Here is a 26486-nt window from a genome sequence, read left to right on the forward strand (position 1 = left end):
GAGATTCTACATTTGTAGCAGGACAAACATGCCCTGTGTGTTTCTATTTATAACTGTTGTAAGTCTGTACATGTGAGTAACAGGAGAATGAAAATGTTTCTGAGTTTTTTTAATAAGTAGATATAAATGAGTACATTTACGATTGATTTCCATGAAAGCAAATGTAAAATAAACATTTTCAAGATGATGGTCATTGGATTCTCTGCAGTATGCATTTCTAAAACAAATATGCCATCTAAAAGGGAAATGCCCACAGGCTTCTAAGTTTACAGAAGTCAATATTGTTTGTCCAGAGTTTGCTGTTTTATTAGTCACTATTTTAACAGCTGTTTTCATACAGGATATTTTCCCGAGAGAGTGTTGTATGGCAGATTTTCAGTGATATGAAAATCTAGGCATGTGGATATAAAACAGACAACTAAAAGTTGTATGTTTTCAGAAGGGACTTGGCTGTTTTTAAGCACCTTTACAATAAAAGACCAATCTAGAGCTCTCCAGAAAATTGTCAAACACCCACCAATGCATCACAGAACATCTAAGTCTATGGGCTGGAACTGTGGTAACTTTACATGTTCTTCCTGAAGGAAGAGCAGTTTGAACCTTGCTTTACCTCTGCTGCAATTATCTGCAGTTACACCCATCTGAGCTGACAGGATGGATCTGGTTGTTCCTACACTATTGGTACCATCCTGGCTTTTCAACCCCAGCTTCTGCAGGCAAGGGCAAGATTAGATTTACTAAAGTAAACATTCCATCTACCTGATCTGACAGACTGATGTTACTCAGTCTGCAGTATTTTTAGGCAGTGACTAACAGTAAATTTCCAACATATGAAAAACACTTTATTTCCTGCTAGCATCCTTTATCTCATTGATCTACCTCCCTGTAATACACATGAAAAGATTACATTTATTTAAATTCTGTCTCTCTTAAAAAAAAAAAAAAAAATCCAAGTCTTCACTAACATGTATATTATTTAGTCAAATTTACTTAAACTGCAGGCATGTTGTAAATCATCTGCTTCTCTCCTGAACTACATAGGTTGCCTAAAAATATATAATGTGATTACACGCAGTAAATTAATGGTAATCCTTTGCCTCCCCTAGGCAGACACGTTTTCTAGCTGGCCAAGGTCTAAGTGGTTCTCTCTAGGGCCTCTACTGTGTGCAACTGTGAGGCTGCTAAGGGCCAATGGGCTATAACCTGACACTCTCAGTCACATCTTTCCAACCTGGACTGATGGAGTCTATATTAAAACCTTTTGTCCAATGATCCTGCTTTAGCAACAAATAACAAAAGATACTTAGAAGTTTGATGCTGAAATAATATCTCAGCTATAGGCTGAGAGGGGATCTCATCAATGTTTATAAATATTTGAAGGGTGGGTGTCAAGAGGATGGGACCAGACTCCTGTCAGTGGTGCTCAATAACAGGATGAGGGGCAACGGGCACAGACTGAAGCACAGAAGGTTCCATCTAAACATGAGGAGAAACTTCTTTACTTTGAGGTGCCAGAGCCCTGGAGAGGCTGTGGAGTCTCCTTCTCTGGAGACATTCAAACCCACCTGGACACATTCCTGTGTGATCTGCTCTGGTGAACCTGCTTTAGCAGGTGGGTTGGACTGGATGATCTCCAGAGGTCCCTTCCAACCCCAACCATTCTGTGATTCTGTATAATATTCAGATCCGTGTGTTTGGATGAAGCCACCCAATCTTTGCTTGTGTTTCATGCTTGTTAGGCATGTGTCTAAGGAGATAAAATTGCCTATGAGAAATACATTCTAGAATGTCTAAGGAAACCAGGAAGGAAAGTAATTTGAAGCCAGGGACCTAATTAGGAATACATTGAAATTCCAGTGTCTCAGTTGTACTAGAAAATGCAAAAGCTTGACTGTATCTACTTAACATTGGGATGTATCTCCAGGGATAAACAAGTATCTCTAAATGCTTCCTGTCCACAGGGACTGGTATGGGTCAAACACTGGAGGGATATGAGAACTGGATTTGGAGACTGTCCTCTTGAATATCACTTGAGATTTTTTTTTATTTATTTATTTATTTTTAAACAGTGGCAAAGGCTAAGGAAAAAAAAATTAGATTCAGGCTTACATCAGTGTTTGGACAATCCACTGAACACTTAAATTACAGATGAAAACATATCTGTCCATGTTCTAGCAGACTTTTCATGTAGAAATAACATTGATTAAACTATACAAGCTGCTGTGAGTTCATTGCATCATGTTCTACATTGAGTCCCAGTTCCTTTCTAGCTGCAGATCAAGTTGTTTTTTTATCACATCTATGAAGCCTTGAATAGCCTGGGATCTTAGTACATTAGAATGTGCTCTCCTTAAGCTTCACTGTAGAATCTTCCATGGATGGCAATCTAGAATACAGAATTTCTTCCAAGGTGGCAGATCCCGGTAAGAGCAGAGGTGACACCAGAAGACAGAACACAGAAGGAAATTGAGTTTTTGAAATGACTCAATGTAGTTAGAGGGTAAGGACAAAGAAACAAACTATTTTAGAAAATGTATATTTTTCATGTTAAGTTTAGTTATTAGAAGAAGTCAGTATTCATGACGTAAATCAAAACTTTCCTGAATTAATGTGTGTTGATCAATACTCCCTCCTGAGACCTTTTCTGTTAATACTTCTTATTTGATAAGAGACGTATGCAATTCATTCCCTTTTGTGATCCTGAAGAATTTGAAATTTACAGTTGCAGAAAGCAAATACAACTGATCCAGCTTTGACTTTCCAGCTGTATGCCTCATGATGTCTACACATGGTCAGAGCAGACCTGGGTGAAATGATAAAGATGTATTGTTATTTTTCACATTTGCAGGTTTAGGGTTTGTTTGGTTTCTGTTGGTTTTGAGGTTTTGTTTTGTTGGGCTGGGTTTCGTTTTGTTTGTTTGGGTTTTTTTTCTTGTTGTTGTGCAGGTTTTGTTGTTGTTATTGTTGGGGGGGTTTTGTTGTTTTTGTGCAGGTTTTGTTGTTGTTGCTATTGTTGGGGGTTTTTTTGGTAAAAGGACTACATTTCTGAATGAGGACTCTCCCATGCTCCGGTTAGACTGCTTTTCATTTAAATGGGTTGTCTGACAAAGCAAATATTTTCCCTTGAGGAAATCTACACTTTCTGACTTCCCAGTGCAGGAATTCTCTCACAGCACATGTAAATGCTTCTACTTGGTCTTTTGCTCCAGTATTGTAGGCTGGCAGATGCATAAAGTCAAATTAATTGGTGCACATCCAGTGGCTGCATTCACTACTATGTAGCTTATTATTTTAGAAGACGTTGTACAGAATTCTTCCTTTCTCATAAGAATTTCTCTTCAAAGTTTTCAAACTTGTTTAAAACATTTTACAGCCAGTGTAGACCATTTCATAGAATCATAGAATCATTTCAGTTGGAAGAGATCCTCAGGATCATCAGGTCCAAGCATAACCTAACTCTAGTACTAAACCATGTCCATAAGAATCTTGTCTAAACGCCATTTAAACACCTCCAGGGATGGCGACTCCACCACTTCCCTGGGCAGCCTGTTCCACTGCTTCACAAGCCTTTCCATGAAGAACTTTTCGTAATATCCAATCTGAATCTTAAAATTTGATGTCTCCTTCGAGCCGGAATCGAACCAGCGACCTAAGGATTACCATGGAGCAGCACCTCTACAGTCCTCCGCTCTACCAGCTGAGCTATCGAAGGGACCTAATTTCATAAAGCCCATTGAATTATATATCTGCAAAAAAGAATCAGTCCCTTGCTAAAAGATCTTCAGTCCCATGAAGTAAAAACACATTAAAATAAGAAGAGATTTGGAAGGAGAAGGTAAAAGATGGAAGGTAGTGGCAGGACAGTGAAAATGTGATAATTCTTCTAGTAAGTAATGAAGACATTTGATTTGAGAAATCCTTGCAAGAGTCAGTTTAGGAACTCCATTGTATTTAGTAAATTCTAAACATGTTAAATGAATATTGACTTTGGGCTAAACATTGCATGGCCAAGTTCCACACTCAAAAACCATAAAAGTAAAGGTGCTGCTTCTCTTTTTGCGATGTGAATCCTATTCACAGACACTCTTTCCAGAAGTATCCAGTAACCAGATGAGAAGACTTAGAGGTCACTGACATTCCAGGTAGATGAGCATTCCTTTAAGGCTTTTGTAGTGCTTGAAATGTTCAATATATATTCTCTATTGTAGAATCTTGCTGGGACTAGAGATTGCAAAGTGTCAACAATTCCAGACAAGTACAAGCACTTAAAAGATGCTCACCAATGTCAGATTAAAATTTTCCAGATTATACTTTAAATTACTTATAAGGATACACCATTAAGGGTAATATATTAAAAAAACCCCAGTTATTATTTAACAACTAAAATTCCACTAAAGCTTTCACGTAGCACCAAACAATGTAAAGAAAAGCTCAGTATTGTCCAGATCTTAGTCAACTTGATTTTTTTCTTTATCAGGAACAGAATAACAATCTAAATACACATCAGCCTGGAATTTATCGACCACAGGACTCTCAACCTTTTAGACTTTTGAATAAGACCAAAGGCAACCTACCAGATCCGTTTAACCAGCAGAAAGCCTACAAGCAAGTTCTCATATGGGATAATTCCACAGTCAATAATCCTGTCTTTATTGCTCACCTCATAATTAAAATACAAGATCTACTGCAAATAATCTCTTGGTGCTGAAAAACAGAATTTCAGACACGGGGTACACTACAGTTAAACGGTATCCAACAAAAAATTTCCCTCATTTGGGGGGCCAAGGAAAAAAGACTGTTCAAAGACAATGATCTAAGCCTCCCAGTTTGATTTTTTTTCTAATAATAACAGAAGCTTCATCTACCTCCTGCTGAAGAGACTGTTTTGTCACAGTTCATAAATTGTTGAAAACAGTTTCCTTTTTGTGAAGTTTTATAATCAGTCCTCTTTAGCTTTATAAAACAGTCTCCAGTTTAGTGTCTTCTATAAATCAAATGCCTCCCACTTTCAAACTTTAATTGCCAAAATAGTGACAACAGCTCTCTTTTAAGTAGATAGAAGCAAACTAAATCTGTTTTTAACACCCTGGTTTAATGGTTCCCATAAGTGAAATGTCACCTGGCTACTTGAGAGGGAAAAGATGCCAATTTCAGTGACTGCCTACATGATGTGTTTTCTTCACCCTTGTGTGATAATGCATTTAGCATTAATGAAAAGTAAACTTGCACAGGTACATTACTGAATCCATATATCATTTTGAGTTTCAAATTAACGAGTTAATAAAGTATTTTAAAGAAAAAAGAACAACTGTGGGTCACTTAAGAACAATTACAGGTATGTCAAAAGTTCTGGAGATATATAGGAAAGAGAGCATTTATTTCCTAGATCTGTTGTTGCTTAAAGCAGTAGGCCTGATGCTGAAATCACAATTAATATCCTAGTTCAAACTGTAAAAGCAGATTCAATAATAAAGATTATTTGGCTTTTAGTATTTGGTTTAACTGTCAAATAACAACAGAAATACAGAAACATTTAACTAATGTAAGGCTGAAAAATAATTAACTTCATTACTTCATTATGGCATTGGCCTGGAGTCCTTTGTTAAATTAGTGATAATGTAGCAGAGATCCAGCTACTCTGTGTTCCAAATTCATTTGCTCTATTACACTGGCCACAATCACACTGTAACACTAAGGGTTTATGTTACTTAAAAATTAGGAATTTGACTCTTCAGTGTCAAGATTTTCCAGATTTTGTCCATGAGACACCGTTCTGTAAGGTGCAGTACAACAGCATGACTAGGGCTATATCGGGGATAAAAAGGCATGGAAATACATAAATATATACATATATATAAAATTCATCCGGGACAGAGTAATATTTCCAGAATATTTTTTAAAACTGCTGTTTTGAAGTCATTCCAGTTCACTATTGAAAATATGCCAGGAGCTGCATGGGAACCTATGAAAACTGGAATGAGGAACAGAGACCACAAGTTGTAAGGCCTAGTTGAACTGAAGCTGTTTTGTGCCTTGAAAAGCTTGTATTTCACCATAGGGAAAGGCATTATGTCATGTTTAGGTTGTTTCTGTCAAGGCAAGGGAGTCAGACCCTAGAAAAGAAGCACTACCCCAGATGAGTTAGCAAATAAAAGGAAGCAATGAGGACATAGTAACAGCTGCACTGGGTCAAATGAAGGACCAATTGCTCAGTATCTCAAAGAAAGAAATGAGGAGACACTTTGGCAAGCTGTGCATGTAGCAGGACAAATACATGATGATGCTTCCCAGGGAATATTTTCCCAGCTTAACAGTCAGAGACTTAGAGTCTTCTTTAAAGTTGCTACCTACTTAGAAGTTGCTACAGGACCTCTTATTGAGCTATGTAACTCTTTTTTCAATCCATTTGTGGTTTTGGCCTCTAAAAAATCCAGAAGATTCTACAATTTAACTTAGATTTTGCCTTGACAAGTATTTAATTTCATTTGCCTGAAAGCCACTATTCAAAATTTCATTGGGTGCCACAGGTTCTTTTTGCTGTGACAAATACTGAACAATTCTGCCTCATTCATCCTGTGTGATCAGTGATTTCATAATGTTGTTTTACTCAACCTTTATCACCTGTTTCCTGAGTTCTCCTCTTCTCTAATTACTAGTCTTATTCGTCTCTTCTCATTTGATGTAATTCACAGTCTCTGATCACTCTTATCATCCTCTATTGCTTTACTATATATTTTTTGTGGTAGGTGAAGCAAACTGAGTGTACCATGGACCTCTACAGACATAGGGATGTTTTGTTCTGTTCACAAATCCTTTCCTAATGATTCCAAACATTCTGTTTTTTTTAATCACTGTTGTGCATTGAGCTGATATTTTCAGAGACTCTTCAAAGTAATTTCATAATCTTATTCCTGATTAGTAATATAAAAAGTCCATTTGGATATATAGGCAGTCACTTTTCATTTTTTTATGTAATTTTGCATTTATTATGCAAAGTAATATCAATGCTAAATTATATCTGCTGTTTATTTTCCTGTCACATGGTATCATAGCATCCTTCTGCAACATTTTGCATTCAAATTTAGCTTTTACTATCCTCAGCAATTTTATATCATCTGCAATTGTCACCTCAATATTCCTTCCATTTCCAGATCAGTTATGAATATGCTGAAAAGCAAGGTCACAAAACAAGGTCCTGAGAGACTCCAAATATAAACTCCGTCTGCAGCGACAAATGATCCCATATCCCTATTTCTATTTTTGTTTTCTATCTTTTTCTACTCCTATCTTTAAAACATCTTATGACATATCTCATGACAACCTCATTTCTTTAATGACAGCAAGCGTTTGACTCAAGATTTTGTGAAAAAGTGTATGGACATCTGAATAGAATTTGCTATCCAGATCAGAGAGATGGTTACTGACTCCTTCAAACAACAAACCAATCTGTGAGTTTGTCGTTTACCTCTATAGAAGAGGATCATGTAGAGATATTAACCTATTATACATATGCTATCTATATATAGGCTAAGTATATTTTCTGCTGATCCATCAGGGAAGAAGTCAGATTAAGCCATCCATTCCCAATTTTCTGATTCACCACTACAGACCTCTCTGAAATTGGTGATTCTGTTAATTGTGACAAGAAGATGAGATGACAACATAGCAGAAACAGACACTCAGAACTTTCTTACCTAAGCTCCTTCAAAATTCTTGGACAAAAACGATCAAGCCTGGTACTGTTAATTTTATTGATTCAATCTAAAAACTTCCCTTAATTCTTCAGTTCAAGACAAGAGTTCCACAAAGATCATACCAGAGGTGAAACTTACAAAATTACTACCTCAACAGTGAACACCAATACAAATAACCCATCCATATCTTCTACTATGTCCTTACTACCTTTGTTATTTCTTAGCCTTTCTCTTCTTATACCTTAATCATTTATTTGCTGCACAGTCTCTTTGGCAAATCTCCATGAGTGGCCAGTGACTTGTTTCCTCAGGAAAGTCTTTAACTCCCTCAGGTCCAATGAAATCCCTAAAATAAATCATGATGCAATTTCAGTTTGCATTCAAATGAGAATACAGAGTATCTCTTGCACCTTGAGCAGTCCTTCAAACCTGTTCAAGGTGAATGTAAAATATGAGCATTCTTACTAATAACTACAAAGGGATGAAGACAGTGGAGAATCAGCTCTACCAGATTTATATTGTGCTTACAAACTTTTACAATTACATGCCACTTTGTACTGAAGAGCTACTGTAATGTCCAAAAAGGAATCCCTAATATTTTCCTGCAAATCAGGAGCTCCTTGGTACACTTATTGCACACATTAAATACCTATTTAAAATGTCTGGTTTGGTACCTAAAACCAAGGGTTTATTTCCTGTTTGATAACTCAGCACAAAGTTAATGGAAATGTTTGCACAATTTATGTTTACAATGTGTCGGAATATAGATCAACGTTTTCTGGTGATGGAAAATTTTATATGTTGTTATATTTATGAAGAGGGGACAGAATAAAAACTTCAAAGGCAAGAGTCAAATAACAATTCATGGGTGTGTTCTTTTGTACTGGACAGAGTTTATGATGCCTTTAAAAAATCTGACTTTTACATGTCCATAAAAAGTTGGTGGGAAGGAGAAAGTTAAAACCTAACAGCAAAATCTTACTTGTGTTAAAAAACAGGGGGGTTACCTGAATATGGGGAAAGTACAGGAACATTTTCTGTTTGCTACTCTTCTGATATTTAATCAGAGTTAAACCCAGGTTATCCTACAGCAACTTTGAATTGTGAATAAGGAGCAAAAGAAAGGGAGACGGTGACTCTTCAAGATTTCACTTTGTGATCAGAATATTATTAGGGTTGAATATGACATCACTTCAGAATTACATTGTAGTGTAGTTCAAAAAACATAGATGAGGTCCTGAGAAGACCAAACAAAAAAGCATGATACATTCTTGAACAAGAATGCATAAATTTTCTGATCTCCACCACAGAGGTTGGGGTCAGTTATCATTTTGCAGTAAATTCATTTGTATCAACAAAGCTGAGGGAGACATCAAACAGAAAGCTTTAAAAGCATATGTTGGAAGCCTCAAGACACAGCTATCGTGTTTGGCAATGAAGAGACAAAGATACCTTTCAGGAAGGTCTTTTTAATCTTATCTCTGGTTTAAATTACAGTTTTTCCTTTTTATTTTTCCTCTTCTCCTTTTCCATTTTATTGAAGTCATGTTCAACATTAATAATGCAATACTCAGCCTACCACCAAAGAGTCCACTTAGGATCTGCAAAGCTCACAACTACCCCTTTATTCTGAGGAGCATACAGGGGACTTATAAAAGAAAGTAAGAAAACCTGCACAGGGGGATAGAGACCTTCCAAAGACAAGGCAAAAGGGCTTTGAAGGAGATGCAGATGATAATGCAGAAGCTCTCTAGTCCCTATTGCAAGTGCATTATTGCTGCTATTGCTCTGCTAATCCCAGAAGCATAACATATTGTAACAGTGTATCTACCTGAGAAAAGGGGGGGGGGGGGGGGGAACGACACTACCAACTAGAACAAAGGCAGGAATGTTGGATGTAGTCCACCTCAGAAGAAAGAGATTTCTATCTTTAAAATATTTTCTATATCTATCTTCTCTAATACTACAGATCTCATAATAACAGATTTTGCTATTGGGAAAGGTGAACTAAATTATATGTGTGCTGTAATTTTGTTATACAATGTTACAAGCCAAAAGGAAACACGGCTTACACACACTGCCCTAAGGAAAGGTTCATGTAGGTAGGGTCTTTGAGTAATCACAGAATTCTTCTACATCCCAGGCACATTTCTCCCCATTATAGTAGTTTATTCTTTGAACTAACAGAGATGGAAAATTCAACAAGTAGACTACTTTAAAGGTGACAACAAGCAATTCTGGAGTCAGCACCAGTGACCTCTGTACATTTACATTTTAGGCTATCACTCACTGCTGGTCCATAATCAGAATCCTCCAAAAGTCAGTATAGAGAAGTGCAAAAGAATTGCCCTCAGAACATAAACATTCCTTAAACAGTCCTGCTGCATTCAGTGTCTTCTAAGGATTACTTCTGTCCTTTTATGTCAAGCTTACAGTTAGCAAGCAGAAGTCAGTATAGATGTGACTTCTTAACCTAGTCTGCCCGAATTCTATACTAATCGGAAGCTGTGACTGGCACAGAATCACACCAGGGAGTTTTTGTTATCCACTCAGGGCAGGGCTGTACCAGCAACATTTGGATACAAAAATCAAGCAGAGAAAACATATGAATAGGTGGTCTCTTGAATGTCTCTACCAGAATATCTTTTCCTCACTAATAAGACAGACCTCAGAGTAACCCAAAAGTTCTCCATTAACATCAGTTGTAGCCAAGACCTAGCCTTCTACAGTGTTTTGGTGTTTTCACACATCTACCAACTTATCTTCTTTAATCACAGAACGCTGGCTCACAGGATGTCTGTGTTGGTATGTAGGGCAGCTATACATGTGGTGACACTCAGGAAGCACATGTGGTGGAGCATGACTACATCTGGGAAGTATGCCTCCCAGCAGGTCCTACAACAGATAGCACACCTTAGGAGGCACCTGAAATTGCAGAGTAGCACTTGCAGGCCATTTCTGCCTGTGCCCAAGGGTGATGGGATCAGCACACAGAGTCCTGGAGCTAGAGAGAGAGCCTGTGGCTCTGAGATGCAAACATGCAAGATGAGATGCCAGCATCAGGGCCCTGATGGCATTAACAGGCTCTAATGGTCCTTATTAGACTCACTTGGAGCCTCCACCCACACCCTCTTCCCATGAGCACAGAATAAGCAAGCAGACAAGATTTAACTGTGTGAGATTCACACTGAATATGGGACAGGGCTCAGAGAGCTAAATGTGAATAACTGGTGGCCTACTTGTTACACACTAAAATAAGGAATAAACATGTAAGTGCCAGGTTGCTCTCAGATTCTCCTAATACTTTAATACTGCAGGGGTTTATGTTCTCTCTTTTCTCAGTCTCCTGCTCCCTGTGCTCCAAGAACCCAACCTTTCCTCAGCAAATGCTTCTTGAGCAGGGAGCCCACTCTCCTATGCACTTCTCACTTCCTTAATCAATTCAATGCAGTTTTTTTTTTTTTTTTTTTAATTTAGCTATATCAGACATACATACTGTAAAATATGTAGTGTAACTTCCTATTTCTGAATGGAGGGTCTGACTGGTATGCTCCAGATTGAAAACTCTTAGCTAATAAGATTTACTGTTCCCTTCAGCAAGAGCTCTCCTAGGAGACCACTGTTGTTATTTTGTGATATATAGTATTTCTATAACAGAACATATAAAACTCAGAAGTGACTGCAATGTTAGGTCTGCTCCTGCATATGAGCTTCCTAAATTAAAATCATAATAAACAGAAAAGGATCAAAGTGCTGTGGATGCTGTTATTCCACCTGCTTGCTTTGTCTGTGACAAGAGTCTGTTCCACAAACAGTGCAAATCATAGCAGATCTTCTTAAAAGGTACCATCTTACACAAAAACTGGTCCAAGGCTTTGATCACTCAATACCTTGCAAAATTTCCAAATCCTTAACCTCTCATTAAATGCCAGTGAGAGTTTCCAGCAGGGAACACAGCAAAATGCTGTGTGAAAAGTGAAACTCTGAATTACAGAGCATTATTGCAGATGCTTACAGGTACAAAGAAGTGTCCTTTAGCACGCATTGTTCACATCACAATTTTCTGTCCTGTATGGAGAAACCCAAAATGAATAGCACTGAACACTAGCAGAGATTTTTTTCAATTATCACCAAAAACATACCCATTTTCTTGACTTTTTTGTATAACCATTTTCTGATGATTCATGGCATGTGAAGAATATTGTAATAGATATTGATCTAAATTCTGCAGATTATTGCAACCTACACCTTTTACTTTTACCTCTTCCTTTTACTCATATAAGGTTGTAGAGGTAACCAGAAATACATCCTTTTACTTAGATCTTGATCTGCTCCTTATGAAAGAAGCCTCTATCAACACCATCGAGTAGGACTGGCCACCAGATGTCACCCATCTTCTATGGGCTCCCCCCGAGTCTGTGCGTGCAGGCTTGGGAAAACACACCGCTCTCCAGAAGCCGTGCTAAATAGAGACTGTCTCGCCACTACAAAATATAGTCATCTTCTCATTACAAAAATACATTACCTTCCTTTGCTCTAATGGCTCCCAAACACTGAAGCTCTAGGAGCTTTCAGAATGTGTTTAAAGACAACCTAAGAAGATTAAAACCCTTCAACTCCTGATCACAAACACCCGTGTCTAATGCTTTGGAAAACGTTAGCTGATGTGATGCACACACCTAGCGCAGCCAAACCACAGCTGCTACCACACACCAGACCCGCTCCTGACCTTGCTGTTTGCGGGGCTGTGAGGATTTCGGTGGACACGCCCGGGGAGGCGGGAGGGGGCTCTTGGGAGGCTGGTTTGGGGTGCGCGGTCAGCCAGTGCTCTCCCAGGCACGTCTGTCTGTCCCTGCTTTCCCGACCTCTGCCTGACAGGCCGCCCAGCACTGTGAGGCAGCAGCGACGGTTTCCCGGGCCGTTCCTCCGTGCCGGCCCCTCGGCGGGCTCCGCCAGGCCTGAGCGCGGCCGCTCGCTGACCGGACCCCATGGGGGCGGCAGGGCCGGCCGTGGGCAGGTGCGAGGGGAGAAGGAGCTGCTCACGGCAGGGTGAGGCCGCCCCTCAGGAGCACCGAGCTGCGGGGCGTCGAGACGACGCCTCACCGGCGGGCTCGTGGGCGTTTCCCGCCGCTCCCGGTGCAGGGCTGCGCGCGGGAGGCCGCTGTCTCCTCACCCCGCCTCGCGCCCCCGCGCGCTCCGCAGCCGGGCAGGCACTTTGCACACGCTCCCTCGCTGTGCCTGGGCCCGTCACAGGCGCTTCCGGCCGGGCAGAGCCGGTCGTGCCGCTCTGCACACGCGGGCGGGCGCTGCCGTGCGGGGCTGCGCCGCGCGCGCCCTCGCGCTCTCTCTCTCGCGCGCGGCTCTGGCAGTTTGCAGACGCTCCCTTGCGCCCGCCCGCCTCCAGGTGGCCCGGCCCCCACGGCGGGCGCGGCGGCCGCCCCTCCAGCCCGCGCCGGCCTCCGCCGCGGACCATGGGCGATGCGCTCCGCCCGGCGCGGCGGGCTGCGCACAGGCGGCGCCGGAGGAGGTGAGGCGAGCCGAGGCGACGCCGGGTTTGGGGGTGGTGGGGACCGGTGCCGCGCCCAGCCCCACTGTGGGGGGTCGCCAACCGCCGTTGCCCCCTCAGGCCGCTGCGGCTCTGCGGGCCGTGAGGGAGAGCGGTCTCTCGCCTCAGCTCCCCGAGTCGCGGCCGCCGCAGCCGTGCGGGGCGGGGGCTGCGCCCCCGGTCACATCCCCCACTCCGGGGGCCGGCCCGGCGCGGGGGAGCCACCTGCCCGGGTGCTGCGGGGCGGTGCCGGCGGTAGGCACCGTGCGGAGCCGGAGGGAGGGAGGGGGATCGCCGAGGCAGCCGCTTCGGTGCGGCGGGGCCCGTCCTTCCCGCGGCTCGGCCGCCCCCGTCACCTTGCGTAACGACCTTCCGCGCTCGGCCCGGCGGGGAAGCGCCTCCGCCCGAGCGGAGCCGGGCCCGGGAGGTGTCTCTGGAGGGGATCGGCCCCGGGGGGCCGCCCGCTGTGCTCCGGGCGGCGGTGGGAGCCGGGAAGGGCGGGCGGGCGGCGCGGGGGGACGGAGCTGGCGGAGGTTTTGCCGAAGCGCGGGCGGCGAAGCTCTGCCGTGGATGGGAGGATGAATCTCGGGAGAAAGTCTGTTGAAATCTCCCCGTTACGATCCGGTTTATTATACAATCCCTTGATTCCATCCGGTGCTGGTTTCGTTTCCTCTTCAGACTTCACAAACCTCTAGGAAGTGAATTTGAGAAAAAGGTTCCTGAAAACTGTCATCTCTGTGCCAACTGTGCTTTGGTCTGGCATGTCTACTACTTTTTCGCTGGAGGTGCATTGAGCTTTAGATTGGAAATAACGATGCTCTTCATTTGTCAGGGTCAGTATTTCTTACACATCAACATCATCCTGCGGTTTGCTCGTAGGGACTCACCTTTATGTGAAAAGCAGTGGCTGACTTGCTGTGATTGCATAGGTGTGCAGACCTACATTAAGCAAGAATTTTGGGGATTTTATTGTCTCCTGTGATATTTAGCAACTATTTAAGGTAAAGTTACTTTTTGATATATTTAGGGAGACAGTAAATATCACTCAGCTTTGAGGAGCTAAATCTTGGTAGGGGCTTTCCTCATTATTAACATAGGGAGTGTAGGTTCCATCTTTTCCAGAGGCAGTATAATATGAATCTCATCTTTTAGGTGAATATTTCTCTTTCTGGCATTGTAGTCAGTAAACTTGGGGAATGAATTCTTAATTCTTGTATTGTATCTTGATACGTCAATCTCTCCTGGTAACTGCAGCAGCAATAGAGTACTCTTTAAATGAAGGCTCACTCTTGAGATTCACATTTTTGTGGTACACAGTCTTATTTGTCTAAAAAGCTCTGTCACCTTGTCCCCGTGAAGTAGTATGATAGCTTTTTCAATAGTGTGACTCATAATCATAAATACAGGAGTGAATTTTGACTTAGTGCTGTGCAAGTGCTTTATCTCAGCAAATAGCCTTGTGCGTAGAAAATGCAAGTAGGGTGGAGGGAATGTCTGATACTGTATCTGTTAATCTTTGTCATCAGGAGGGCATCATTTGAAGTTGTTTGCAGGATAGGAGTATGTCTTTACTCCCAAATCAGTGAGACGATCTCAGTTCTTTCAAAATACTTTTGCCATTCCATGACTGAAAAGGTTTTAGCAGAACCGGTTAGTTGTTGTTATTTATTATTGAAAGCATTTTGCCTGGGGACACCGAGTCCAATTTAGCCTGAACGGGTGACTTACCTTTTCCCTTCTTCATGCCTGTGTAATGACTCTGTGACTGTTCTTCATGAGAAACTCTGCTCACTGCAACATATAATTCATATATATTCATATAATTACTTGTGGCTGTACAAAGTCTAAAAGTAGGAAAAAGCCTTTCACCTTCTTTTTGTTTGTTTGCTTGCTTTTTTTGGTGGTAGTGGTTTTCTCACATGTAAGGTAACTTTAACTATTCTTTCCTGCTCTTTACTTGTACAAGGTCCTGTAGGGAATAGTTTACTCTTAAAATGGCCCACAAAGCAGTATGTTTAGCAAAAGGAATATCAGCTCTTCATAGTTAAATGTATGTGGACTGTTTTCTGTTGCTCTTATATAGAATATAGGTTTATTTTGTGTTAACAGAATAAGGATTAAAGAAGAACATATACTTCCTCTTTTCTAGGTGATAAATCCATCTTTCTGTCCAGAAGAAAGGCAGCTTATACAGCCTAGCCTGAAAAGATGCTGAAAGACAAAGTGACTGAATATAAGAAGATCAGGTTGTTTAAGCTCCCAAAACTAAACTGCCTAAAACTTAGGAAGCAGCCAGTGACATTGAGTACAAAACACCTAAAATCCTTAATCTGGTTCGTGAAGTAGAATCTGGCAAAATAGTGAAGGGTTCTGAATTCCTGCAATGACTTAGAATAAAGACAGTTGCTCTACAATTTTAAGCCATCTTTCTCCACTCAGATTCCCTTCCTTTCCCTTGTTAAAATAAATAAATAAATCTTTATATAATCAACTTCTATGCTTGAAATAATATGTAGAATTTTACCAGCACCACTCATTTCCCTTCAAGTTTGAAATTATATATTTTTAGTATTCTTTGCAAGGTTATGCTTTTGACATTGTATGCTGGTGTCATCTAAACCATCCACTCTGCTTTTGCTTCTGTTTAATAAAATAGCTTAGTATGCAGTTTTCTTCCTCATCTTGGCTCTAAAATTGTAATAGAACTTCAGGAGTAGTTGGCATTGAATGCCCTTAACTGATATAGTAGCTTGATTATTAGCTGCGTGGTAGGTATTTGAAGGCTAATGAAGACTTAGTGTTTCATGAGAGAATGGGAGAATTAGTTTTGTTTTATTGATAGGAAGAGCAGCAATAAGGTAGAGTCAGTGGCAAACATTACTTTTTGGTTATTTGCCCGCAGATTGTCTGACTTAGTCTATGTGTAGTCTCTCAAATAGGTGGTGGAAAGAAATACAGTATGATGAACATCAAAAAAGCCAGGTTCTGAATAGTATTTTCATTTATGTCACGTTATTCCCCAAAGTGTCTGCAGAACTCTTTTGCTTAGCCTGGTTTGGAACCAGAGCAGTACTCCAGCAGCAACTCTTGGTAATGAATGTCGGAAGCATCTGCTGAAGGAAATGAACATACTGCACAGTGATAATCAGCTGGGATTCTGATGAGTGGAAACTCTTTCAGGAATCAAGCAGTTTTGCTATTACTGCATCTTCAATGTCAAAAAGTTCTTAACTGATTAGAGTGGAATAAGGCCATCCTTTATTTCTCTCTACTTCTGCCGAAGTAGTATTTATGCATCTCTGCATTTCACATACCACATATGCACATCCTCTTAAACAAAAACACCTCAGCACCAAAACCTACAAAATCTTTTGTCTTCAGTACTTCAGAAGAAAAAGTGGAATTTTGTATTTGCCTCTGTGTGAAAGCGTGCACACACAAAACCCTCTTGTTTTCCTCTTTTACCCTCCTGTTATGGCCATATGTTATTGAAGTTGTGAAGGCTTCATTGTCTGTTTCATTTCTTGAAGAGTCCAGGCCTGTAATGGTATAAATTCTGAGAGGAATAAGTCTCATTCAGATTGTGTTTTGATAGTGGCTTGGTTTGTGTCACTTCTGCCCCCATCTTTTTTGTCTGTTTCTTGTTTGTCCCTGTGAGTTAACAGCTGGCATCCGTAATTCATGGCCACAAAGAGAAAGTGACTAGAGTTCTATGCAAACTTAAGTTAGTTCAGTGAAGGGTTTTGGATATTGACAAATGCTCTCTTAATTAGATGGACAGCATTTGAGGAGTAGCCACCATAATGATGGAGAACTGGTGACATACTTGCTGATACAGACTCCTAAATGTGGGACAGCAGCTTTTTGTGACAATGCAGACTTTTGTCAAGGTGGATAGCCTTATTCTTCTAATCCAACTGGAACAGTACAGCTGCCATAAGGTGAATTTGTGCAGTTTTGTTCTTGCTTTCCAACCAGCGGAATTCTTGTCCGGCTTTAATCAGGTGAATCCTTTAAGCCCAAGGTCCATGCATGCACTTAAGCCAGGATGTAGCTCCTTTGAGGAACTTCTGCTAAAATTATGGTATTTTCATATGTCTGCGGCAGGGAAACACTGCAGTGAAAGAACAGAGATGAGAAAAGTAGTTTGGGAAACTCTTAGAGTACTCTAAATAGCAAAGGCCTTTTCATGAGAAAAGCTTAAGTCAATGCTGTGATTTGTTTGATTTATTATTTATGGTTTGTATGAGCTAAGAATCCTATGATGCTGGCCCTTTGAGTCTCACAAGGTCCTCTTATTCCTGTTAGCTAACTGTATTTCTTCATACATCCCACAGGCATTCCAAGCTGTTTAACCTTTATTTTTAGTCTAACCTACTGGCATCTGTCTTACTGATTTTTATATCCTGATAAAAGCCTATGATCTTTGAAAGTTATCAACCACCTCTTTTGACCTTATTGTCTTTTAGACAAGGAGATTTTCATAGGTTACGAGTAGCAGGCAGAACCTGATTTCACTTGTATTGGTTGTTGCTCAGGGGTCGTGTAGCTTGTTGCATTTCTTTGTATATAATTTTTTTGCCATACAACATTCTCCTTGTGGTTACATTTCCCTAGAATAGTTTTAGAACTAAAACCTTTTCTCCACTGATGTTAGAGTTAAGTAATGGAGTTTATTGCTGCTTCCTTTCCATTGCCTGTTAAGGTTCCGTTTCTCCCTTCCCTGAGAGACGGACCAGTCATACATGCACCGTGACTGGTACAGCATTTTACATGACCCGTTTGGAGGTCCTAGCAAAGCATTTTCGGATAGCCATGAATCAAGTAGTAGCTTGGATATTAGGAAAGATTTCTTCACCGAAAAGGTTGTCAAGCATTGGAATAGGGAAGTGGCTGAATCACCATCCCTGGAGGATGACGTGGTGCTTGTAGACATGGTTTAGTGGTGGACTTGGCAGTGCTAGGTTGATAGTTGGACTTTATGATCTTAAAGGTCTTTTCTAACATAATTGATACTATGATTCTAAGTTGTCATAAAAGCTACAAGGTGCATGCGTGCTTGCTGCGTGAGGTTATGTTTTATGATCTAGATGGTTTTTGAATGTGTGACATTTCAATATACTGAACCTTTAGACTTTACCACACTAAGTGACAGTCCTCTTGTCTGCAATATGTGTGACTAAAGTGGGTTAACACGTTCTCCCAGAAGATCCTTGTTAGTACAAAACTATCTACATAAATTCACTTAGGCAGTAATTTGCTTGGGTTTAACTGTGTTTTATCCCTCACTTCTCTTTTCTTTTTCTTTTTCTTTTTTTTTTTTTTTTCCTGTTTTCCGTCTTCTCTCTTGTGTTCTCTATGTGTTTGTTCCTTTGCTGCACAGAACTAATGCAGTTCAGTGCAGCTTCAATGCAGTTTTTGGAAGTTTCCCTTGAACTCTGCAGAACACAACTGTAGTATGCATGTGATATACCTGAAATATAAGTTCAAGTATTAGAGGTGCCATGTAACTAAGCTTACTATTATGATTTTTTGTGTGTGTGTGTGTAAAATGAAGTGTAAAATATGTTTTGATTGAAGATGGCATATCTGAAATGTTTTATTTGTCACGTAAAAGTTGTATACATAAGATACTTAAGAAAAATATACGTAACTCCTTCATCCAATGAACTTGAACAATTTTCATGTGGTATTCATAGCAAAAATCTTTGAACAGATGATCATCTACTTCCTACCAAGCTTTTAAGTAAGTTCCATGAGTCTTTCTTGCTATGCCCTGTTCAAGTACAGTATGTGCAATGATTTAATTTTCTATGTTGTAGATTAAGAAGACTGAAAATACAATGTTTAATTTGCTCTTGAGAAAGCTTTACATTGTACTGTTAGACCTGTGTATCAGAAATACTAATTGATTAATTTTCCTGAAAAGCTTGCTTAAAACAAACAAGAAACAGCAATAACGAAGAAACCCACCTAGAATAAAGGTGAGGAATTTTTCTAACCTGGTATTTATCGAAGTTTGACGCTGTTTGTTCGTTTTATATCAAGACATTGTAACACGATTGTATTGAATGCCGAATGAATCTGTTTGCATGACCTTGCTGTAGGATGGAAGTCCCACGCTGTTTCAGTGCACTGTCCTGTGAAGACTATTTCTGCCTGAAAGAAACACTTCCAGTACTAATGCCTCTAAAATATTACTTTAAGTAACATGACCATTTAAATAGTTTGTTTCTCCCAGTGTTGGTTTGCATTGCCCATTTCTGTATAGACATAATTAAAGCTTGCTGGTTTTAATAGTTAAAATAGCAATAAATACGGAAAACAGACAACCTGTCTAGAAGTATTCAGCAAAAAGCAACAACCACATCTTTATCATCTTCAGATTCTCAGGATGAGTTTTCTTTCTATCTTGCTTTTGGTATGACTTGTACAGTAAAATGGACTCCTTTTTCCTCAAAAGAATACAGAATGTTATCTTGTTGTGTCTTTGTTTGTTTACCTGATCCTGGAATTTCAGAGCCACCTGGCAAAGCAGCTTTCTCCCTGAAGAAAAGATAAACTAAGCAGACATATGCATTTCATGCCTAAGAAAAAACTGTACTATTCTTAACATAGAAACTTTCACTTTGGCAAAATACTTTAAACACCTATCTGGCAAACTCCTGCAGTAAGGTTAAAGGAGCTTGACAACGGTGTTCTCAGTAGGTACTAGTCTAGCACATTGTATGTGGAAACAAACTTTCCCATCTACTTAACACACACTCATACCAAGGAAAAATGGAATTTGAGGTTGGAAATGTTAAAATGTATACCTCTATTGCAGGAACTGTGGAAAAAAGTTCCAGAGAGATCAGGAAAAAAAATCTGAAAAAAATATTTGAAGGACTGAACAAATGAATTGTTTGAGAGAAGCTTTTGAAAAGCTCAGACTGTTTGTCTGGAACTTAAACTAAGTTTAGTAATTGGGCATTTGAATAGACATATGGCCTAATTAGAATATCTAACTGTTTTCCTTCTCCTAAGATTTAATTAAGCATTGTCACTCCTGTATTTTTGGTAGGATTTTGTCACTGAAATCAGAATTTGCGTTTCCTGATCTGACAGAACAGGAAAAGGATGTGGAACGCTCTGTATGAGGGGGAAAAAAAGACACAAATATTTCTCAATCTTTACCACTCAAACTTCAGCCTATGTTGTACAGGATATTTGACCAGATTATTGAAGTTACATTATTTCAATCAGTTCCTTAGCACAATAATCTGTTTTCCTAAGTTCTCATAAAAATGAACAGTTTCCCTCCTTGTATTTCTCTTCATGAAGTGCAGTTTCTCAGACAATACTGTTGATCCTCCAAGAACACGGTGAAATGCAGTATCGTTCCAATTGTGCTTAACATCTGTACGTGTTATACAGCTACTTTTCTTTAACTAGACTGGAAAAAAGCATGCAGAGGAGAATGTTGCAAATGCTTTCAGTGTTTTTTCTACTCAAGCTAACAGCTATTTTACTGTAGATAAAATCTACTAGTTCTGAATACCTCATCTAATTTTAAGGGCCTATAATCAAGTTAAATGAATATGTTATGGTTACTTCAAAATCAAACAGTGGGTTGTTATTTCTAATATTAACAGCTATTTTCTTAGATACCAGTTAAGCTTATTTATAAATCAGCTCTAGAAAAAAATATTTTTCTTTGTTTTGATATTGTAACCTCTCTTGAAAGAGAAATGTGGACTGTAGTCTTTATAGATAAGATAGCAATCTGTAATTCTTGTTGGAATACTTTCCCAGATTTTCCAGTAGCTTGGCAGTCATATGTTCAAGCAATTGGGTAATCAGCAAAATCAAAACTTTTGACTTCTTTAATGATGTGAGAAATGAAACTGAGTTGCATGAGTGTTTGACAAAGTGATTCAACATACATCAGAATCTAGGTGTCAGTGGTTTGAGACCTCTGGGGAAGATTATCAATCTCAATTTATGTCTCCAGTTGTTAATCTTCGTGAAATCTTTGTCTGAGTTTCTTAAGTGACTCTGCCCAGGTTCTGGATTGATTATGTTGTAGTACTATGCATGAGTCCTTTGAGGAAAAGGTTACAGTAGCTTTCACCTAACCTGTCTTATAAACATTCTCACCAAGGTGAGCTAAAACAATATTTGAGGGAGCAATGAAGAGCTTCAGGTTGGAAGATGATTATGGTTTTGGCCTCTCTGCTGGCTCCATTACAAATTGCTGCTTGCTAGCAGCTGAGATGAAGTTCTCTTAAAATAGTACTTGCCTACTGGAAGTTTGGAATTGTAGTTCCCTAGTTGATCTGTGCTGGCTGCTCAATGTCCAGTGAATGAACAGTTGTTTGAATGTGGTTGGTATGTTACCCACAGTGATTCATTGTGCCTCTGCTTGTAATGAAAGGAACGGATTTTTGTAATGATGTAACACTAGTTTAAGTGCAGTGGGTAAAGTTCTGTACTGGTGTAAAAGGCATATTGCAGTTTACTTAAGCTCTTTTTGAGTTGATGCTGTTTAAACCTCTGGCTCTGCATATTGAAACGAGTACAATGAGACCCAAGTGTGCACTTAAACTTTCCTTTGAGGGCTGTACTGGCTGATACAGAGCAAAAGCTTGTAACAGGTTTAGCTTCTGTTCAGCTGCTATTAAAGTCCTTGTACCTTGATTCATTTCCTGACATAGTAGTTTCCATATGTACCGGTTGCATATCTTGTGTGCTGTGTAATGTTACAGAAGAATGCCAGTATTGACTGTGCTACTTAAGACATGTCAAGGAACACTTTCTTACATACTGAGATATTGGCATGCTTGTGATCACATCTAGAGGAAAGAAAACAGTGAGCCTTGTAAATGGAAAAAAGATACCTTTTAAAAAAGCTGTAGTTGAAAAGTAGTATTAGAATTTAAATATATGGGGAAAACTGTTCTATATAATTTTTGCATTTCTTAGACCTGAAAAGGGAAGTTAGGTGGAGATCTGAAGAATCTAATTTATCATAATTTGAGTTTTTTAAAAATGTAAATTAGTTAGGGGCTTTTTTCCATACATTTGAAGTAAAAGTTTTCTGCATGCCATGTTTTTGAAAAACTGTTGGTTTTTTTTTTCCCCCATCCACCATTAATACTCTGTTCTGTTAGAATTGTCTTGGCCTCTATTCAGTGTGTTGTTTGTACCTCATGTCTTGTTTTTGCCCTTGAGTGTTGTTCCTATTGGGTATGGCAAACTTGAATTCTTTTGCCCAACTGATAATCTGGTACTTCAGGATATGTTGTTCAGAATACTCTGTAACTCAGTGACCTTATAACACTGTTTTAGAATTTCTAGTACCTTATGCTAATCCAATAGTCTGTGCTCTGATCACAGGAGAATTAGTAGCAGCATTTGGTGGTGCTTTTACATGACAAGGTCATTGGTCTTCCTGGTCTTCACCAAGACTGCAGTTCGATAAAGTCTGTGCCCTCACACTGTTCTCTTGCCCTCGTACCAATTTCTCCCCTTTTCCTATCCCTGCATTTCCGTGACAGGGCAATGAACTGGCTGACAAACTGTTGTGGCTGTAAATGGCTTTCTGGTGTTGGCCATTCCTGTTTCAGAATGACAAGATTCCCCAGCTCTCTTCACCTTTGAGTTATATATACTGGGGAAGAAGGTTGCAGAGGGAGAAAGATGATGCTTTCAGTGACAGTGCTGGCTTGGAGAGTTTGAACATCAGTCTAATTTACAAGATCACATTCTTACTACTTCTTAAAATGTTCAGTTAACAGAGAGTTAATATTGGTTAATGCTCTATCTGGTAGGTCAAATGGCCCTAGTTTTATCTAGCAAATTAATATTGATGTTGTTGGTTTGGGTTTTTTTTGTTTGTTTGTGTTTTGGTTTGGGGTTTTTGTGTGTGTGGTTTTGTTTGTTTGTTTTTTCAGAAAACTTCCTTTATATAAGTATTATCAATGTACATTTTTATGTTTGTTTATCCTAATTAAACAACAACAAAAACCACAAAAAAAAACCCAAAACAAAACAACAACAACAAAAACCCAAACACACCAACCACAAAAAACCCACCACGTTTTCACTGCATGGATTCCTGATATACAGCTCAGATTTCAAACTATTGATTTTGGACGTGTATTATGAAAAGAATCTTTTAATGTGAGTGTACTCTGCCCTTTCACAAGCTACAGACTATTTATAAATAACCACCCACCTTATTCTTTAAATAACTAAAATTTGTCACTTCATTTAAAAGGCTGCTGATGCAGAATTGTAGCTTTGCAGAAATTACTCTGGGAACCTTATACTGCTCAACATGTTTACTTTCCCTGTACTATGGGGATCAAGCCTATTGCTCAGGATAAAAATGTTTGTCCAGGCCATAAAAATGCAGGATTGAAGTATTTTTGTTGTTTACTTTGTGCTGAGCATCTCTGTCATCCTTGCATTTGACAAATGGAAGAAGAAATCTGTCAAATGTTATTATCTTTTTTTTTTTTCCCCCTAGTGTATTCTCCCTTGGCTTGTCTGTGTGCCTGAGTGCACTGCTGACAGTTGTCCAGTTTAATATGATGTTAAGGTCTTTATTTCCTTGCACGTATTTCTTTAGAATATCACATGAATTACAATAATGTTTTGACTTGTAAAACTAATTAAAAAAAATTAAAAAGGGAGAAGAGAGAGAAATTCTACAGAGTACTGTGTAATAGGCTTCAGGGTGTTGGTTATACTTTTCTTTCCATCTTGGTTTGTGTCTGTCTCCTTTCTCTCCTATTTTGTGTAAATTGAAGCATGTTTATTTTGTCACTGCTACTTATTATTGCTATTACCACTGCCTCTGCTGTTCTGCATCCTAAAAGACTGAAGGGATAATCATGTTGTGCTCTCTTTTCATTTGGCCTTTAGGAGATATACAGGCAGCATATGTGTTTTCCACTCTGCTCAGCACTGGAAACAGCCTTCCACTAGACTGTGAAAATTTTAGTGAATATAATCTCTTATTTAGCAGGTGTACTAAGGTTCAGCTGTTTCACAATACTAAATATGCTGATTTGGGGTTTGGTTTTTTTTGTTGTTGTTGGTCCAGCTGGATTTCATTTATGTGTGAGAAGTGTTTTGAGTGTCCTTGGCTGTGCTCAGAAAGAGACAAAGTCTCCTCCTTAATCCAGACTTCTGAATGGCTTTTGTCTTTTTTTTTTTTTCTCCAAACATCTCATCTTGAAGGATGAGATTTCACCATATAACTTGAAATTTTTTCACACACATTACACTTAACCTTTACTTCATGCATTCGTTCCCATCACTTAAAGTGTACTTCTGAAATTCTTTCTCATGTTCGTGTAACCTGTTTCTTTATTAAATAACTTAGGAAATATCCTTATTACTGATTGACTTCTAGAACTGGACTAAACCAGGACTCCTTATCCTGCCCCAATGAAAAAACTTGGATGGTTGGTTGGTTTGTTTGTTTTCCCCAGCCCCTGTAAAATTAAGTTGAAGTTGATGAAGTCTCTGAATGGTATATGTGCAGTTGTGTTGAATCTTTGTTATAGTGAGCTAATAATAGACACAAGATGAACTAAAACCTTTCTCTTGGATTGCTTGCCACCTGACTATCAAAACATACGATTTCAAGCAAGGATTACATGTCTTCAGAAGGACAGTAGATCTTGCATCTTTTTCTTTGTCACATCGATAACTCTTTCACACACGTCCTTTCTTGTCTTTTTTCTGATGTGGCTTTTTCAACTGACCTCAGCAACTGTCTGTAATGATTGAGGCCATTTGTACTGAAGGTCGGGCTCTCTGCCCATGTTGCAGAAGCTTTGAATCCACAGAAAATGAAAGTAGCACATTAAAAAGGTGAGTGATCGCTGAGTGTCCTATAGTTTGTCTGGATCTGCAGATTTTTTTTCTCCAGGGAGTTATTTGCATCAGAATTGACTTGCATATTTTTGCTAATATATTGAATATGTTATTGCAATGACATAGTTGGCTTGATTATTCTAAATGTTTGTAGAGGAATCTTTTATAAGGCTATTATACCTCCCCTAAAAAATAAACCAGTCAGGATAAACAAATGAAAATATTATGGAGAAAATGTAAGTTTGCTACTTTAGCAGACCACCAAGACTACTTAGAATGTAGGAAAGCTGAGCAGAGTGAGGCAGCAAATAAATCTGAATTTAGACAACTTTTTGAATACTATCTTCTGAAATTTCTAGTAAATCCATGCTAGCTATTGTCTTTTCAGAATTAAACAGCTAGATACTTACAACCTTGAAGCAGTAGTAGGTTTTGGTTTTTATTTTTTAAACTAAATGAAGAAAAAATCTTTCCCATTTTAAAGGCTAGGTGGAGAAAGATCTGGCGATAGTGATGATGGTGTTTTTAAGGAGTCATTAAATTAACTGGTCAGGTACTACCTTCTTTCATGTAAAGCAGACTTGAGTATGAAGAACAGGAACAATGCAATTCATTGGGAGAGAGGTTAGGAGTTAAATGAAACCTTACCTATGGAAAAAACAGCTTAGCTGCTCAACTGTCTTGAAGATCAGACATTTTCTCAGGTTTGGAAAATAAATGAAAGACACTCAAAGATGATATGCCAAAATAGCTATATGTAATAATAATTTTGCATTGAAATAGATATTATAAGAGCATAGAGGTAATTTCTAAGGCACTCTTAAGACTTAAACATCGAGTCATGTGTTGAGTCCAAACTGTATAGGATACATCTTTTCTCAGCATTAAAGCACAGCCTAAGTTGGAGTTAAGCACGAAAGACATTGAGTGATACAAAGCTGTAGAAAGAAATATATCCCTCAAATACAGAGGGAAATATTGTTGAAGAAATATATTGTTTCTTTTGTCAGGCTATTATTAATAGCTTTGAGTGACTGAGTGCCATTGGGTTTTGTTTTCTCCCTCCCCTCTAATTAGAGATACTGTTATACTCTGCATGCAAGTGGCTCAAATACAGGTTTGTCTGCTTTCTGCAGTGGAACACAGGTGTAAGCCAGTAAGCTAAGAGAGGATACAGTGATAGGATAGTCTATGTTGGGTCCTTGTGGTTGTAGTTTACAAAGCAAATGGACTGCTCTGGATGTTGAAATGTGCTTAAGAGAATGCCTTAAATAGTTATCTGCAGGTTATCTGCCAAATCCTACATGTTACAAAGATAAATCAATGGTAGCCCAGAGAAAGGCTTTTTGTACCAACTAATCTTTTAAAATTGTGTT

General features: G+C 39.3%; 1 protein-coding gene across 1 annotated transcript in view; it reads left to right on the forward strand.

The window, feature by feature from the left end:
- The first annotated feature begins 13140 nt into the window (after positions 1 to 13140).
- Positions 13141 to 26486, forward strand: part of MGAT5 (alpha-1,6-mannosylglycoprotein 6-beta-N-acetylglucosaminyltransferase) — a 122645-nt gene continuing 109299 nt past the window's right edge. The window contains exon 1 of the mRNA XM_082056324.1: positions 13141 to 13221. The gene's annotated coding sequence lies outside the window, so the exon portion shown is untranslated. The remainder of the gene's footprint in view (positions 13222 to 26486) is intronic.

The sequence above is a fragment of the Streptopelia decaocto genome, assembly GCF_964273445.1.
Source record: "Streptopelia decaocto genome assembly, chromosome: 6".
Lineage (NCBI taxonomy): Eukaryota > Metazoa > Chordata > Aves > Columbiformes > Columbidae > Streptopelia > Streptopelia decaocto.